This window comes from Trichosurus vulpecula, chromosome 6 (assembly GCF_011100635.1).
Source record: "Trichosurus vulpecula isolate mTriVul1 chromosome 6, mTriVul1.pri, whole genome shotgun sequence".
Lineage (NCBI taxonomy): Eukaryota > Metazoa > Chordata > Mammalia > Diprotodontia > Phalangeridae > Trichosurus > Trichosurus vulpecula.
Window position 1 is genome coordinate 5,398,275 of NC_050578.1, and position 18,626 is coordinate 5,416,900.

Sequence of the window (18,626 nt, forward strand, 5' to 3'; positions counted from 1 at the left end):
ATTAGAAAAAATGGTAGTATGTACTATAACCTTCATCAACCAATGGATTTTCCCAAAGTGCATAAAAGAAAGTATAAAAAAAATTAGGGTCTGCCCACAGATATATACATGGCAGTTGTTGCCATTAAAGGAGCCATAGGAAAAATAGTTCCAGTATCAAGGAAGACTCCTAAGAACAGTGACCAAAATTCATCATGGCCAAAGTGATTTGAGAAAGCTCTTGTCAATCCCTGGAAAGGCATGGAACAATTACATCAGTATTGAGCGTATAAACTCAGTAGAAAACTTGAATGCAATATTGTCCAGTGAAAGAAAACAGACACCTCCCTCAAAAAAACCCCACACAAAAACAAAATCCAGAAAACAAAAACATGTCCGAACTTTTCGACACCCGGCATCAGAACCTGTGAGTGAAAATCAAAAGACCATAGTGCTACTAATATAGCACAAAGAACAAAGTAAGCCATTTGACATGAATTGACCCTTACTACAGAAGGTTTAAAATTCAATAAATCAAACGTTAGAAAGAACTAACAAAGGAGAATGTGGAAAATTTCTGGACATCTACATGACCTCAAGAAGAGAGTATGCATGCCATTAGTATAATGAGCAAGAGAATAGCTACATCACAGGAAATTAGTAAAACTAAGTTCTTTGCAGAACTTGAAAGTGGTAGGGCTGGATGAGATATAGAATTATCAGCTCAAATGCTTACAGAGGTGCGTGAATTACTAGAAAGGGACCTTACTGGCTTTGTTTCGTATATAAACATGTACTGAAAATTCCTGTACTTAGTTTCCTCCAGGCAAGTCACATCAAGCACAAAGCTATTAAGAAGAAAGCTGAAAGTAAAAGTAAGCCTGTTAAAAGACTGACTGGCATCCTGAAATCAAAACTGGATGGGAAGAATAAGTTTAAAAACTGAATCCCAGTCATATATATATATATATATATATATATATATATATATATATATATATATATATATATATACATATATTGATAAAACTACAAAGTGGACAAATCAGATTTGGAAAACAGTCTAACAAAATCTTGTGTAAAATTAAGGAAATAGAAGGACGATCACCACAAGGCAGCGATGGAAACAGAAATACTTAGAAAGACGATCACCACGAGGCAGCGATGGAAAGAGAAATACTTAGAAGGACGATCACCACGAGGCAGCGATGGAAAGAGAAATACTTAGAAGGACAATCACCACGAGGCAGCGATGGAAAGAGAAATACTTAGAAGGACGATCACCACGAGGCAGCGATGGAAAGAGAAATACTTAGAAGGACAATCACCACGAGGCAGCGATGGAAAGAGAAATACTTAGAAGGACAATCACCACGAGGCAGCGATGGAAAGAGAAATACTTATCAGAAAGGAACATTGATAAGTGCCATGAAGTCGACTAACAAGATGCTGACAAAGCAGTTTCAAACGAATGGCCTGTTTAATTGATTTATTCATAGAAATAGAGGGATGTTTTGTGGCCATTCAAGACCAGGTCGTTTCCACCAGAAACTGCAGAAGGGTTATCCTTAACGGACCCATTTTTGTTGATCAATGAAGATTCTATAAAGAAGTGGCAGATACTATAAAATATCACAGCAAGTTAAAAAAAAAAAAAAAACAACTTCGCCCCTACTAAGCACCATGCATGACCTAGTGTCTGAATTATACACGAGGCATTCACTACCTTTCATAGGCTGACAGGTGACAAATCCCTGGGCTGAAAATACAGACCTGAAAAAAGGTTAATTATTATAGATTGTAATGTTGCCCACAATTGCATGAAAATAATGCTGATCTACAAAAATTTAAGAACAATATTATGATAAAAATGGCCTTATGCCACACTCAATCTCCATGCTACGTGGAATGGACAACTTTCAAAACTGGATAACTACGAAGAAATCAAAACCATGCTGTTATAGCATAACATATATACCATATCCATTATCCCGTCTGCTATGGGAATTGCCCCAAATCTATTTTCAGTGATCCTATAGATCTTTAGGGCAGCTGGGTGGTACAGTGGATAGAACACTGGGCTTGGAGTCAAGAAGAGTCATCTTCTGGAATTAAAATCTCAACTCAGATACTTACTAACTGTGTGACCCTGAACAAGTCACTTAACCCATTTTGCCTCAGTTTTCTCATCTGTTTAATGGGCTGGAAAAGCAAATGGCAAACTATTCCAGTATCTTTGCCAAGAAAACTGGAATGGGGTCATGAAGAGTCTGAAATGACTGAACAGGAACCTACAGAATGTGGCTTTATATCCCAACACTCCTATTCAATTATAAAATCCAGTTGTTTTGTCCACCTATGTAGTACTATGCAGAACTCTGAATACAAAAGAACAAATAGCAGAGTCATTTCTCACAGGACCACTTCTATCTGAACTCAACTTAAAAAATGAGAAAAACAAATCATAGTAATTGGGTTCAGGTTTTATTTATGCAGAAAGCTTTTACATGAGCAGCCTTGAATTTCTTACTGTAATAAAATTCTACAATCTGTCCAATATCTTGTGGCAGGTTGCAAACATTTAGCTGCTACCAGATGCCTAGAAAGACAGCCTCAGGTGGCTAGAATTATGCACCATAATCTTACGAGTTTGTGTAAACTAATAGATAACAGAACCCAATTTGAAATAGAAGGCCCCAAATGTTTCTCACAAGTCAACAAATAAACTGCCCTGGAAGGAAAACAACATCACAAAGAAAACCACCAGAAACAACATTGACCTATAAAAATTCAAGAACAACATTTTTAATATATGTCACTGGGGAGAGAGGGTGGTAAATGTTTAACAACCAGCTCAGTGGGGGCAGGGGTAAAATGTACACATAACACACTCTAAAATGATATCTGCATTAGTGGCATTTTCTCCACCTCTTTCATAAATCTAGACAATCAATAAAACAATAAATCAAGCCCGGATATGTAACATTTGCAGATTTCAAAGATGTCAATGCTCACATTGGAAATTTAACAATGGCCTCTCAGAAGCCTGTGCCAGGTGCTCCAGTGCACTCCTGCACGTCTCTAATATCAGATAGTCACAATTTCCAGTATGTATGGAATGAAAAGCATTCACCCTAGAGAGACCTCATAGATGACATGAAGACCACATAAAATATGTATTTTTAAAGCAAAGGTACATTAAGGCACTTAGATCCTCATCATCCCTCTACTTCCTTGCCTCTGTTAATTATTTTCTATTTATCCTGTGCCTAGCTTGCTTTGTATATATTTGTTTGCATGTTGTCTCCCCATTAAACTAGAAGTTTCTTGAGGGCAACAATGGTTTTTGCCTCTTTTTTGAGTCCCTTCAGCTTAACACAGAGCCGGACACATAGCAGGTGCTTAATTAAGGTGATTGGTGATTAAGGTCATTGATCCGGTTTGCTACTGGAGTTACACAGAAACCACTTTCAGCAGAAGAGAAGCTTACATCCCAATACTCAGATTCAAAGCACAGAATGCGTTCATGCTGTCTGCTTAAACCCCAGTTGGCAGAACATTAAATAGAAGGAAAGATCCCAGGAGAGGGACTCGTTCTTGCATCATTTCCATCAGAATTCCATCAGAAATGAAAAAGGATGGGCTAATGCTAGTGATAATAGCAATAAGCAACTAAATATTGCAGTGGGCTAGGAGTCAGAAAGACTCATTTTCCTGAGTTCAAATCTGGCCTCAGATGCTTCCCAGATGTATGACCCTGGGCAAGTCACTTCACCCTTTTTGCCTCACTTTCCTTATTTGTAAAATGACCTGGAGAAGGAAACAGTAAACTACTCCATTTATCTCTGCCAAGAAAACCCCAAATGGGGTCACAGAGAGTCAAACACGACTGAAACGATAACACACAGCAATAGTAACAGTGCCCCTGACCCCACAAAAGATATCAGACCTATTGTGAAGGGGTTGGAGGTAGTGGAAAAACTGGGAATTGCTGCTCAGAGCAACATGCACAGAGCCTCCATGGGGACTACAGCCACTATAGAAGGTGTGAGGGCCTGACTGGAACTGGTAATCTCGGCAAACTGCGCTCTGAGAAAGCACAATAAGGCACAGCATCATAAATCGGGGTAATGTAATGACTAGAAAGTATTGGCTAACTCATCTAGGGATATGTGCAGGCCCTCCTCTCTAGTGTCGAGACAATCGGCTGGACAGAGGAGACAAAACCCCCAAGTTCAGTCACTAAAAGAAGGTAAAAGACATGAAAACCATTAGAAATGCCAAAAATCTATCGCTAGAAACGCTTTGGCATAGACAACACTGACCATGAAGGCAGTTAAACCAAAAGTATCCATGAAATGGACTGAAGATATCAATGTTTGTATGTGTAATATTATTTCTTAGGGTCAGCTAGGTGGCTCAGTGGATAGAGTGCCAAGCTTAGAGGCAGGAGGACTCATCTTCCTAAGTTCAAATCCAGTCTTAGACACTTACTAGCTGTGTGATCCTGGGCAAGTCACTTAACCCTGTTTGCCTCAGTTTCCTCATCTGTAAAATGAGCTGGAGAAGAAATGGCCAACCACTCCACTATCTTTGCCAAGGAAACCCCCAAAGTGGTCATGAAGTGTCAAACATGACTGAAAATGACTAAATAACAACAGTAAAATTATTTCTATTGAGAAATAGAATTTCCCAGTTCAATGAAACTGGGAAACCGTTCTTACTAGCTTGGGTAATGGTCTCATATCACTTCTTACCAACAATACCATGAGCACCAAGTAATACAATACCCAGTAATACACGTTATAAATCAATGCAGGACACCAGTAAGGTGAAATATAGGAAATAATCGTGGAAATTAAGGAATTATTTCATTCTTAAGATGAAGAAGCAGAAGAACCTTAATTGAAAACTTCTAGTTAGTGCCAATTCCGGAGAATTTACCCCAAATAATGTGGATGGCAAAAATAATGCTGATGTGTCAAATGACTCTGAAGACGTAGACACATTTAGATTGGAATTTCCAAAGTCATAGACACAACTGGTAGAATGTACATATACACACACATACACACATGCATACATGCACACAATGCTATTATTGACTTATAACCATTATGAAAAAATGTATTCCTCTACACTTGGCAGAAAATGCAAACCAATTTAGAATCTCTACACAATATATGCTGTTTCCAATTCCATGGTAAGAACCATAGAAGAGAAGGTGGATTGTCAAGGAATATTCCTAAAGCCAGACATAAAACTATTATGGTAGAAGTGGTTTGAGATCCATTGGAAGACATTCGAAAGTATATAAATATCAGGTTGTAACTAACATCTGCAACCTTCAACACCTCATATGCCATATCACTCACTTAGAGCAACAAAAGAGTACTTGGAAGGAAACTTGTAACAAGAATTTGCCCCAAATTCTTGACACCTCCAATGAATAACTGAAGGAAAGGCTTATAAGTTAAGCTGATTGTGCTTGCCTGTGGTTTGTCCTTTGTTCTCAAAGAGGAAGTCATCAAGAGGCTCATGCCACGACTTGCAAGTGAAATAGATCTAGGTGAGGGAGGGCTGGGCAAAGTCGCCAGACTCGCTTTCTCCTCCAAAGCCATTTGGGTCCAGCGGCCAGATGTAGATCAGGATGACTGGAGATGGCCCAGGATGCAGAGGGAGACCTTGCCTTTTTTAAGCTAAAGTCTTTCCAAATTCTCACTTTGACTGAGGCAGCCATGTTAAGTTAATACAAGGAATCAAATTAACACAATGGTCAAAACAGTTTAATGTCAATGACAAATTTACCGTGTTGTGGCTATCATTATTCTGCTGCCTTAGAGATTCAGCAGTATCATCCCTCCACAGTCAAGCTCCCTCTCAACCAATTCTACATGAAAGTTTGGAATTAAGGAAGTGATAACCTTGTATTCCCTTCTGTGTGTAAGCACATGTTTCCCATCGCCATGTGGTTCTGCAACACGGTTGCACTGCTTATGGAGAGAAGGGAGAGCTGTCCCCAGCTTCCCCGCTACCCTCTCCAATGCTATGTCAGGGAGTCAGAAAGAGCAGCTAAAGATCAATTCATTTACTATTAATCAAATCAACCAAACATGTAGTCATATTTATACCATCTTTACTGCTTATCACAAAGCTGTTGACTCAGCTCCACACTCATGGATTGTTCTTATATTATGAATATATTATATAGCATTTCTATGGGATTTCTTACACCAGAAAAGTCACAAGTCCTGCACCTCTGTGTCTGTATCTCCATATCTCTCTTCTGTCTTTGTCTCTCTCTGTCTCTGTGCGTGTCTCTGTCTCTCTCTGTCTCTGTCTCTGTGTCTCTATCTTTGTCTTTGTGTCTGTGTCTCTCTCTATCTCTGTCTCTCTCTGTCTCTGTCTGTCTCTCTCTGTGTTTGTCTCTCATTGTGTCTGTCTTTCTGTCTGTCTGTCTTTGTCTCTGTCTCTCTGTCTCTGTCTTTCTGTCTGTCTGTCTCTATCTCTGTCTCTGTCTCTCTCTCTCTTTGTCTCTGTGTCTCTCTCTGTCTCTGTCTCTCTATGTCTCTCTCTCTGTCTCTCTCTATCTCTGTCTCTGTCTCTCTCTGTGTCCATCTTTCTGTCTGTCTGTCTCTCCCTCCTCCCTACTTCTCTCTCTCTCTCTCTCTCTCTCTCTCTCTCTCTCTCTCTCTCTCTCTCTCCCTCTCTCTCTCTCTCTCTCTCTCCCTCCTTCCCTTCCCTTCCTTTCCCTTTCCCTTTCCCTTTCCCTTTCCCTTTCCCTTTCCCTTCTGGTAGAATTCAGGCTCCATGAGAATAGGTATGGTTTCACTTTTTTCCCCATTCTATCCCCAATCCATAGCAAAGTAATTGGCACATAACAGGTTCTTAATAAAAGTGTGCTAATGGATTGAATGAATGAATAGCAAGATAGTGACTTGTCTCCAGACCAGCTGAGCTCCACTGAACATAGAGGTGAGAACAAAATAACAATTTGCATCTGCATACTGTTTTCATGTTTGCCAAGAACTTTCCTCCCAACAGCCTTGCAAAGTTCCAGCATTATCACCTCCATTTTGCAGCTGAGGCTATTAAGGCTCAGAAAGGCTACATGTATTACCCTAAGTCACACAACCAGTATATAGGAAGTAGGATTAGAACCCAGGCCTCTTGACTCTCAGAATGGCCTCTTCCTATGGGATATGACATGTCTCAAGGGAGATTAAAAGAGGTAATGCAGGCATCACTCTGAAGGGGAAAGCTCTGTAGCTTTCACATCTGGCAATGTGGAAACCTGGAGCTTTCAGCCCTAGACAACAAGAGAAGGAGAAGACTCATATTGCTTCTGGTGAAGAGAGAGATATAACCATAAAATCAACTAGTTCTGCTATTCCCAGCTGCTACTGGACAGGCAGAGGCTGTTTAAAGTTAGCTGTGCACCAGCAAAGGTAGGGGCATGACAGTATCACATAAGTATTGCCATAAATCCTCTGAAATCTAGAAAACGAGAAGGCTCTGGCTCCCCGAGCTTGTTTCCCCTTAGCCTCACCCTCATCCCCCAGAATATGCAGGAAAGCCTTGGACAATCCTCTCTTTGCTCAGACAGGAAAAAGCAAAATATCTCTTTCTCATTGGAATTTCCCTTCTCCAGTCCCTGTTCACATGGTTAATCTAGGCATATTTTTGGCAAGGTACAGAATTGTTGGAAGGAGGGAAAAAGAGATAAGTGATCCTTAATGCTGTCATTTTACTGTAGCCTGTGAAATTTTAAGAAAATAAATGGGAAAGTTTTTGTTAATTGCCTTGAAAGTTACAAGGAGAGGCTGTTGGAGCGCCATTTCATGATGAATCCGAATCGATCTTACCGCTCACCTTTGCAGTAACTCTATTTATTCTGACTGGGGGATGACATAAAAGCTTAAGGATGACAAAAAGTTTACATTTCATATCTTACCAGAAACTGCTCATTATTCTCTGCCTCCAGAGGCAGAGAAATCTGGGGGCCTCAGCTCTCTGTTCCATTGAGTTGCACCCAATTAATATTTTCTAACAACCAGTGGTAAGCAGGACGCCATCAAGGAATGAGTGAGGTCAAGGGATCACTACCATCCTAAATGAGCCCACTGGATCCCAGGTAACATTCTTGAGACAAAAATTTCAGGAGGCTAACATTTTCTGTCAATTCTTGAATTTCATTATAACGCAAGGAGAGCTTCTCCTTAGTATTCCCATGGATTTTGAACAAGAGAATCTAATTTTTCCAGCATTTTCAGGTAATAAGATGGAGGAAGAAGAGATGAGGAGTAAAGCTCAGTGCTCTTTCTTGAGGCGTATTGAGGCAGTAATCTATGGATCTAATAACAAGAGGCCAATCTGCTTTTCCAAGGTTGGCAATCTGGGCATGACAAAGGGCCTCTCAAGACTGATCAATCTGGGTAATTGCTGTTCATTTCTTCCAATCCATGTAAGCACAAAGGATCTTCTGAGAAGAAATAGAAAAAGTACTACTGTTGTCTAGAACTTTAATAAAAAAAACCTGGAACAGCAGGTAGGGGCACCCTCGCTGCTGCTAAGTGAAAAATAAAGGGAAAATAAAAGAAGGGTGAAATAAAAAAGGAAAAACAATGAAAAAATAAGACAAGAAAGACAGATTCAGGAAACTCTCTGAGCAGATTTAGGTCTCTGAACTGGAGGATCATTGAAGTAATCTGCCTCTAGGATCAACAAGAAAGTTGGCATTTCAAACCCTTTGCATCTTTCCAGAGTTAGGACACAGTCCTCCAGTCATGAACTCTACATTCCAGTCAAATCAGCCTCAGGTATAAAATGGGAATAATAATATAACCTATTTCACAGAATTGTCATGAAGATCAAATGACACCATCTTGGCAAAGCACTTGGCGCAGTGCCTGGCATATAGTATACTTTGTCGTTGTTGGGTTGTTTCAGTCATGTATGACTCTCTGTGACCCATTTGGGGTTTTCTTGGCAGAGATACTGGAATGGTTTGCCATTTCCTTCTCTAGCTCATTTTACTGATGAGGAAACTGAGGCAAACAGGGTTAAGTGACTTGCCCAGGGTCACACAGCTAGTTAGTGTTTGAGACCAGATTTGAACTCAGGAAGATGAATCTTCCTGACTCCAAGCCCAGTGCTCTATCCACTGCACCACCTAGCTGCCCTTCTATTACACATGGTAGGGGTTTTCTTAATAAATAGTTGTTCCCTTCTCCTTCCCTTATGTGCTATCCCCTATCTATGCTATTCCATTTCCAATTTCTATCCAGGCAAAACTACTTGTTGAAGCTAAAATTATGGGAGTTGGGGAAGTGACCATTACATCTGAGAATTCAGGATAGATAAAGAGAGGAAAGCCCAGCCTAGTCTGAAAGGACCTGACATTTTAGGAGAGCAGATCTCAAAGGTTTCAGAGGAAAGGATGGGGAGGTCTCTTCGATTCAAATTTTATGGGTGAAATTAGCCTGACAGATGAAAAACTACAAAGAATAAAAATGATCAAGAGGCCAAAAGAACCAATTCCAATAGACTCTTTCTCTCTGTGACATCTGATCACATGGATTCAATTATATCTTCAAATAATTGTGACTCCTAGATCCATAAGTCCAGTCCCAGGCTCTCTCTAGTCCCACATCGGCCGTTGCTCATTATCTGTTTCTGACTTGGTTTCTTCTCAAACATGCATGAAATAGTTGGGATTCCTTCAGGCATGGGTTGGACTAGTTTACTCCTGAAGGTCCTTCCAAAGCTCACATTCTGTGATTGAGCATGTCCAAAACAGAAGTCAGATCTGACGTGGTCTAAAGTCCCTCAGCTCTTTGGGGGCAAGTCCATCACTCCAGTAAGCCAGGGTTGTAAGATGAGAGGCATTTCCAGCTCCTTGTCCTTCATCGCTCATATCCAATCAAGCTCCATGATGCCTCTGACACCTAGCCCCTTTTTCTCTATCCATGGAGCTCATGCCTAGTTCAGTCATCACCAAGTGTTTATCAGGCACTTCCTATGGTTAAGCCCTCACAACCTTTCACTGGAATGATTACAGAAGTATCTAACTGATTTCATTGGCCACAGCTTCTCCCTTCTCTAATCTCTCATTCATATGGCAACCAAATCTCCCCCCCCCTCCAGTCCACCATCTAAATGGCTAGGGATGTTCCTAACACACAGGTCTGGATATATCACTCCCCCATTCAATGATCTCCAGTGACATCCAGTTCCCTCTAGGACTTAAACTCTTCTGTTCAGCACGTAAAGGTCTTTACAACCTGGCTCCAGTATAACTGTACAGCCACCTTCATGCCTTCTACAATCCAGACAAATTGCTCTTCATGGTCATCTCACATGACACTCCCAGTGTTCTCGCCGAGATGAGATTTCTTATATCCCTAGAAGGAAAACGAAAGCGAGAACAAGAGTGAGAGAAATGGAGAGAGAGGGAGAGGGAGGGAGGGGGGAAGAGGAGAGAGAAAAAGAGAGAGAGAGAGAGAGAGAGAGAGAGAGAGAGAGAGAGAGAGAGATTGAGAGGGAGATGGAGAATGAGTGAAATGGAGAGAGAGGGAGAGATAGAGAGAGAAAGAGAGAGACAGGGCAGGGGGAGAAGCCCATTTGTGTTAGACAATCGTATGCACATTAAAGTACAGCTGGGGAAGCAGAGTGGTGGGCTGAAAAAGATGATTCTCTCCCCCCCAACCCAGTGGAGAGAGGGGAGAGTATGGGATGAAGGAATGCCTTAAGTATTTATGTGGTAGTCAGAAGACTCTCTCCACCACAGAACACCCCCAAAAGGTTTCTTGGAAGAGAGTTCTTTGGGCAAATCACACCCAGGGCATCCCTCAAGAAGGGTTGCCATGAGTTTGAGGACAAATAAAATTAAAAAATGAAAGTCAGGGCTTCTTTATACAATAGGGAGGAAAACATATGGAACTAGTTACCTTGCCTAGTGGTAAAAGCCAAAAATATATAAACAGGTTCAAGATGGCTTTAGATAAATTCAGAGATGACAAATCTATAATGAGATTAAGGATTTTTAAAAGAAATTTTTGGAAATCAAATGTTTTACTCCACCCAATTTCTCTCCAGAGCTGTTGGGTGCCCAAAGAGGCCTTGGTTCAGAGCAATGTAATAGACAGTCATTCCCTCTCCATGGAGAAGAATGTGAGGCCTGACTTTCACAGGACAAAGTCCTGCAAAAATAGGACAATGGACAGGGCTCTGTTCTGTGAAGCAGAAACACTTTCCATGATGACAGATTTCAAACTGGAAGGCAGCTTAGAGGTCCTCTAGTTGAACTGATTTTCCATTTACGAAGACTGATGTCCAGAGAATGGAAATGACTTGGCCAACATCATGTGAGTAGCAAAGTGAAATATTGGATCTGAATCCAGGTTGAATCTCAAAGAGCCCTGGGTCAGGGAGCAGAAGGCCTGCTTTTGCAATCTTGGTTCGGTTGCTTATTACCTATATGATCCAGAGCCGATCACTTCACGTCTGGAGACCTAGCTTTCCTCATGTGGAAAATGAAAAGAGTGGGCCTTTCTGCTTTAAAAAATCTGAAATGAAGCCAGTTCCTTTCTCTAGTCATCAGTGGCCTGTGATGCTATGACATTTCACATCAGGCTATTCCATGAGACCTACTCATTAGATGCTTGTGAAGCTGATGCTTAAATGGCCAATTATAACAGGGCCTTACCATCACCATCCTCAATAACTCCCTTGTCTGCGTTGTAATCACTCAATAAATGCTTGATTGTTGAGTCACCAGTACAAGCAAACTGATTACCGAGAAAGATGGTATGTAGTACTGACTTCCCAAGACACCTTTCTGACCAGGAAAGACTGGAACATGCCTATGATGGCTATGGAAGCAAGGTCAGACTAACTCATTCCAGAGGGCCCTTGAGCTAGCTCTCTGATGTGTTTATTAAACAACCTACAAACTGGAGAGACTGCAAAAGTCAATGCTCCCCAAAGGCCCATGTGTGCCCTTGATCATCCCTTGAATGAAACCCAACAGCTTGTGCCTCTTTCTGGCATGGTTACTAATGTTAATGGTTAATAATGATAACAATCGTAGGAATCTTTGGAGTTGGGGCTATAACTTTTTTTCCATGAAGTGTGATTCATTGCTGGCTAAAATGAGGCCATGTGGATGTCGATTAGCAGGTGGCCCTGTCAGGTAGATGGATGACTTACAAGATCCTGATAGTAATTCACAGCTCATTCTCCTCTCCAAGGTTTGTGGCAAGGGCCCTGGATTTCATCATGTTTGTGTGTTAGATGCTGGAAGAAATGCAAGAGGGCTTTTTTTTGCACTTCCTAGGAATGGCTGGTGGGGCTCTTCCACTGGAAAACTGATTTTATGCATGTCAGATGGCATGGATACTGGGTTCAGGCTTTGGAAATGTTTGCATTTTCCAAATGTTCATGTGCCTGGTATTTCTGAGCTATTTTACCTTGCATGTTGTATCAACCAGTCTGGGCCCAGGGAGAGGCTATCCTTGAAACTGAGCTCAGGGATTTCGTTCCATTACCCCTCCCATCTCCATTTGGAAGGACTATTACAAGGCAAAGAGAAGGGAAATCACTATTAGGATGGAACAGAGAAACACACACCAAGGGCCATGGGGGATATGGAGACATGTTTTTCTTAGGAATATGATGTACATAAAAGGAAATGTTTACAAGAACACCATGGTGTCCTGCAGAGGCAGCAGGCCCCTTTGATGCAGCCAAACTCAAGTATTCCAGCATCTGTTCAGTTTACCTCTTTGCTGGTGGCCTTTCTTCTGTTAATTATTTCTATTTATCCTGTATTCGTATCTTACTTTGTAAATATCTGTTTGCCTGTTATCTCCTCCATTCAATTGTGAGCTCCTTGAGGGCAGAGACTGTCTTTTGGCTCTTTTTGTATCCCCAGCACTTAGCACAGTGCCTAATACACAGTAGGTGCTTAATAAATGTTAGTTGATTGGTCGATAGTAGATGTCTGGTCTTCAGGTTGAACCAAAGCAAACCAAAAGAGAGGACAATGTTCATCCATCAGAAAAATCCTGGTAACAAACCATCCCAAATCCACCTTAAGGAGAAGAGATTACTGGAAAATAATGAGCTATTGGCTTTTGCCAGCTTCCTCTTATCTATCCCCAGTCACTGTGCCCAAGCCAGAATTGGGAGTAAGAAGATGTCAGGGCACAGGAGCACTGCAATGTTGATGTCTATGGTCCTTGGTTGACTCAACTGCCGTGGATGGAAAATTAAGGGAGTAAGACCAGATGACCTCCCATATGGAAATAGTCTGTGATTATATAAAGATGATTCATAAAATGAGAGCCCCATCAGGCTTACCTAATCTCCTCTGACAGTAACAAATTGGCTACATAGAGACTGGCAATATAATGAAAAGAATATGAAACTTGGAGTCAGGAGACCTGGGTTCAAATGCTGTACTTTCTTACTATGTTTAACCCTGAGTATGTCATTCATCCCCTATAAGGCTCTGTCCAGCTTTATATTCCATGGGCAGCTGGGTGGCTCAGTAGATACAGCACAGGGCCTGGAGTCAGGAAGACTTCAATTCAAATCTAGCCTCAGACACTTACTAGCTGTGTGACCTTGTGCAATTTACTTAACCCTGTTCGCCTCAGTTTCCTCATCTGTAAAATGATCTGGAGAAGGAAATGGCAAACCACTTCAGTATCTTTGCCAAGAAAACCCCAAATGGGGTCGTGAAGAGTTGGACGCAACTGAACAAAAATGACTGAACAACCTTGTAGCTTGGATCCCACAGAGGCTGAGGGAGCAAGCTGACTATCCTTCTACCAGGAACCTATTCCAATACACCCAAGTAAAAGCAGTTCCCAGGGTGACTAAAAGCAGTCCAGGAAGATGAATTTAGATAAAGGCTATGGGCAAGTGGATTAAGAGAAATCATAATGGAGGCTACTTGGCACCTCAGGAGTCCCCTGACAAAGTCCTGAAAACAATACACTTTTATAATCTTTTTTGTCCAAAAGGCCCCTACCGAGTTCTAGCCCAATGAACCTGAGGACAAAGCTAATCCAGAATGCTCTAGGTCTGTCCCTCACATTCCTTGCTTACAACAGAGATCCTCACCACCCATTTGGATCCTTCCCATGCAGATTGGAGGTGGTAAGTGCTTAAACTAGAGTGGTGACCTTGAGTGACAGGATGTATCTATCAGCCAAGCAAGTGTGGCTGGGGCCTGACCAATGGGAGCTCCATCCTCAGAAAAAATAAATTGCTCTGTCTTCTGTGACCTCAATGGGCAAGGTGGGAATATGCACGGTGCATTCTAAATGTGGCAACATAGGGCACTTTCCAACTAAATCGGGGTTGTGGGGAGCTAGCCCATGTTCAAGGTCCACATCGATTTTCCTCCCACACCCTCCCCTCTTTCTAACTTCACTATTCATATTGATAGTACCACCAACCTCCAGTCACTTAGGCTCCCAACCTACAGATCAGCCTTGACCCTTGACTTTCACCCTTCCAGTTACCGTCGCTGGCCAAGTCCCATTCATCCTACTTTCACAATATCTCTTATTGGTGCCTTATTCTCCTCTGACACTGATCCCAGCCTGGTCAAGGCCCTCCTCATGCCTAAACTATTGCAAAAACCTGCTGGTTGCTCACCCTTCCTCAAGTCTCTACCCACTCCAGTCCACTTTTTCATTCCTTTGGTTCTGTTTTATATCTTGATTTATCATAAAGACACTAGCTTCCACTTGCTCCAATCTAATTTTTAAGGTAGTATTTTCTCCAGTGGTCTTTTTTACCTCCTTTTTCATTTGGCTAATTCTGCCTTTCAAGACATTCTTCTCCTCATTGGCTTTTTGGAGTTCTTCTGCCATTTGAGTTAGTCTATTTAAAAAGGTGTTTTTTTCTTCTGTATTTTTCTGTGGTCTCCTTTAGCAAGTCATTGACTTGTTTTTCATTGTTTTCTCACATCACTGTCATTGCCCTTCCCAATTTTTCCTTTACTTCTCTAACTTGCTTTTCCAAATCCTTTTTGAGCTCTTCCATGGCCTGAGGCCAGTTCATATTTTTCTTGGAGGCTTTTAATGTAGGCTCTTTGAATTTGTAGACTTCTTCTGGCTGTATGTTTTGGTGTTTGTCACCAAAGAAAGATTCTAAAGTCTGAGTATGAATCTGAGTCTGTTTTTGCTGCCTGTTCATGTTCCCAGCTAAGTACTTGACCCTTGAGCTTTTCATCAGGGTATGACTGCTTGTAAAGTATAAAGTACTTTGTCCCAAGCTTGAGGGGCTGTGCTGTTGTTTTCACAGCTATTCCTATGCAGCAAGCTGTGCCACACCAGCACTCCTCCTCCCCCAAGAACTGCCAACCCAGACTGTGACTCAGCTCTAAGCAGGCTCTGCACTCCTGCTCTGATCCGTGGAAGCAACTGCAGCTGTAGCTCTGTAAGCAACCTCAGAGCTGCACCACCTCCACTGCCCCTGGGGTGGTAGCCAACTGCAAACTCCTGTCACTCTGTCCCCACAGTTTTTCCATTAACCTTCTCTGTTGTCTTTGGTGTTTGTGGGTTGAGAAGTCTGGTAACTGCCACAGCTCACTGATTCAGGGTGCTAATACCTGTTCCACCTGGCTCCCTGTCTGGTTGGTCCAGGCGTACCCCATGCTGGGCTCTGCTCTGCTTCCAGCATGGTGCAATAGACCTTACCCAGCGACCATCCAGGCTGTCCTGGGCTGGAGCCCTGTTTCCCTCTGCTATTTCGTGGGTTCTGCAGTTCTAGAATTTGTTCAGAGCCATTTTTATAGGTGTTTGGAGGGTCCTGGGGGAGAGCTTTAGGCAAGTCCCTGCTTTCCAGCCGCCATCTTGGCTCTGCCCACAAAAGAAACTTTTTTCAAAGGCTGAGGGTACAAGCTTCTAAACTTTTAATGAGATTTTCCCTTAAAGAGCTGTATAATAAGATCTACTTAGAAGTAATCTTGGGGGTGGAGAGTTAGAGATCTGATAATAAAATTAATACTAAATGTGATGAAAGATATTTAAGAAAATCAAGCTTATATGGATTTTAGAAACTTGTAGCAATTCCATTCTAATGATTGGAAAAGTTAAAAAAGCAGGGGCAGAGCCCCCCAAAATTTCATTATCCTAGATATTCATACCTCTTCATATGGGTCTGAGCACTATAGCTGGTGTGTTTCCTAGTTTTCAGCTGCTAGGATTTGCATATTTTCTTGGAATGCTTAGTCATAGTTTAAGGCAATGCCTTTATGTTTCAACCACCAGCAAGTAAGTCATTGTCAATTATTTTCACCACCTACCACATATGTGGTGTAGTAGATTTGGAAGTGATAAAAGGCAGATTTAACTGGAATGAGGGAAATACTGATGTGACATTATGTATGACAGGACAGTGTGAGTCTTCTTGGTTTCTATTTAAATCCATCAGACATTTTATTAAGTACCTACTGTGTGTTCAGCACTGTGGGAGATGATGGGGGAGATGTAAATCCAGTTTATCTGTCTAGCTGGAGGCCAATGTCTTTTATCTTTGAAGTTACCTGTCAGACGATAGTGACACTGACTCATTTGATGAAGACCCTGAAATATCCTTAGCCGACTATTGGAAGTGTACTTCCTGTGATAAAATGAACCCTCCACTTCCACCACATTGCCACAGATGCTGGACTTTGTGAGAGAATTGGCTTCCTGAGGAGAAAGGTGACAAGTCAGATAAAGGCAAAATAGAAAGCCCCACGCAAGGGGAGGAAGAGGCCTTTGATGTTCCAGATTGTAAGAAAAATAAAATGAATGATTCTCAAGATTCATGTGCTGAGGAAAATGATGAAGAAATAGTACAGGATATCAGACTCCCAAGAAAGTGAGGATTATTCCCAGCCATCGACATCTAAAAGTATCATGTGTAGTAGTTAGGAAGACGCTGGAGATTTTGAGAGAGAGGAAACACAAGACAAAGACACAAATATGGAATCTATTCTTTCCCCTAGTATAGTAGAGCCCTGTGTCATCTGTCAGAGCCAACCTAAAAATGGTTGCATTGTCCTTGGAAGGACAGGACATCTTATGACGTGTTTTACATGTGCTAAGAATCTGAAAAAGAGGAATAATCCTTGTGCACTGTACAGGCAGCCAATTCAAATAATTGTGTTAGCTTATTTTCTCTAAATGTGACCCTCTGTATGAAACTCTTAAAGAATGTTCACACATGGCTTGTGAAATTTATTTAAAATTTTATTTTTGTACATTTTTTTCTGAGAAAATGACTATTTTAATCCATTTTAGTTATATCTCATGCAATTTGCTTTTTGGAAAGAATTTTTTATTCTCTTCCTTTTGGGGGAAAACATTTTGGTTACTATTTTTTCATTTTTGCATTCTTTTTATTAGTTTTCATTTGTTTTACTTATAAAGGCAGCAGGGCATAGCAGATAGAGTACTAGTCGAAAGACCTAGGTTCAAATATCACATTGGATATTTACAGCTCATTTAACCTCTTTGTGCCTTAGTCAATTCCCAAGACTTATCTGCTAAATCAGATAATTTGGGAGTAAGTCATAGACACTTGTATTGGGATATGTTGAAACTATAGATACTTTACTATTTGCATCCATTAAGAATTACTAGCTGTTTTGAAGATTGACTATTTCTGTTTGTTAAATAGTTCCCTGTCTTCTCTAGTTGGGGAGTGTGAGATTTTTTGAAAAGTATGTGTAAATAGTAAATTCAATAAATATTATTTAAGTTTTTAAAAATGTTGAGAAATCAGGAAATCAGTCTGGTAGAAATTGGGCAATATCTTAAACCATGTACCAAGACAAAGTCAAAAGGGACACCTGACCTAGATATAAAGGGAGATATCACAAGAAAATAAGAACAAGGAACAGATCACCTAGTAGACTCGTGGATAGGGGAACAATTTATGAATAAACAAGAGATAGAGGGCATTGTGAAGCATAAAATGGATAATTGCTATTATATTAAATGAAAAAAATCTTGTACAACTAAAACCAACATAGCCAAAATTAGAAGGAAAGCAGAAAATTGAGGGGAAATTTTCACAGACAGTTTCTCAGATGAAGGTCTCACTTCTCAAATATGTGAAGAACTTTGTCCAATTTACAAGAATACAAGTCATTCTCCAACTGATAATCAAAGGATATGAATAGGCATTTTTAATGAAGAAATCGAAACTATATATAGGCATGTGAAAGAATGCCCTAAATTGTTATTGATTAGAGAAATACAGATTAAAACAACTTTGAGATATCATTTCACACCTATCAAATTGGCTAAAATGATAGATGCCCTTCAATTGGGGAGTGGCTAAACAAGTTGTGGTATATGATTGTGATGAAATACTGCTGGGCTATAAGAAATGATGAGCTGGGTGATTTTAGAAAGCCATGAAAGATTTGGACCTATGAAGGAAGACACTATCCACCTCCAGAGAAAGAACTAACAAATAGAAATATGCATAGTATGATTACATGTGTGTATACACACATATACATATGCGTATATATGTGTGTATATATACTTACATATTTGTATGTATGTAGGTACATATATATATATATATATATATATATATACATTCATGTTTAATTGTAGCCTTCTCTAGGG

At 40.8% G+C, this 18,626-nt stretch overlaps 1 pseudogene; it reads left to right on the forward strand.

The window, feature by feature from the left end:
* Window positions 1–371: 371 nt before the first annotated feature.
* Window positions 372–17,168, forward strand: LOC118853290 (annotated as a pseudogene).
* Window positions 17,169–18,626: the final 1,458 nt, after the last annotated feature.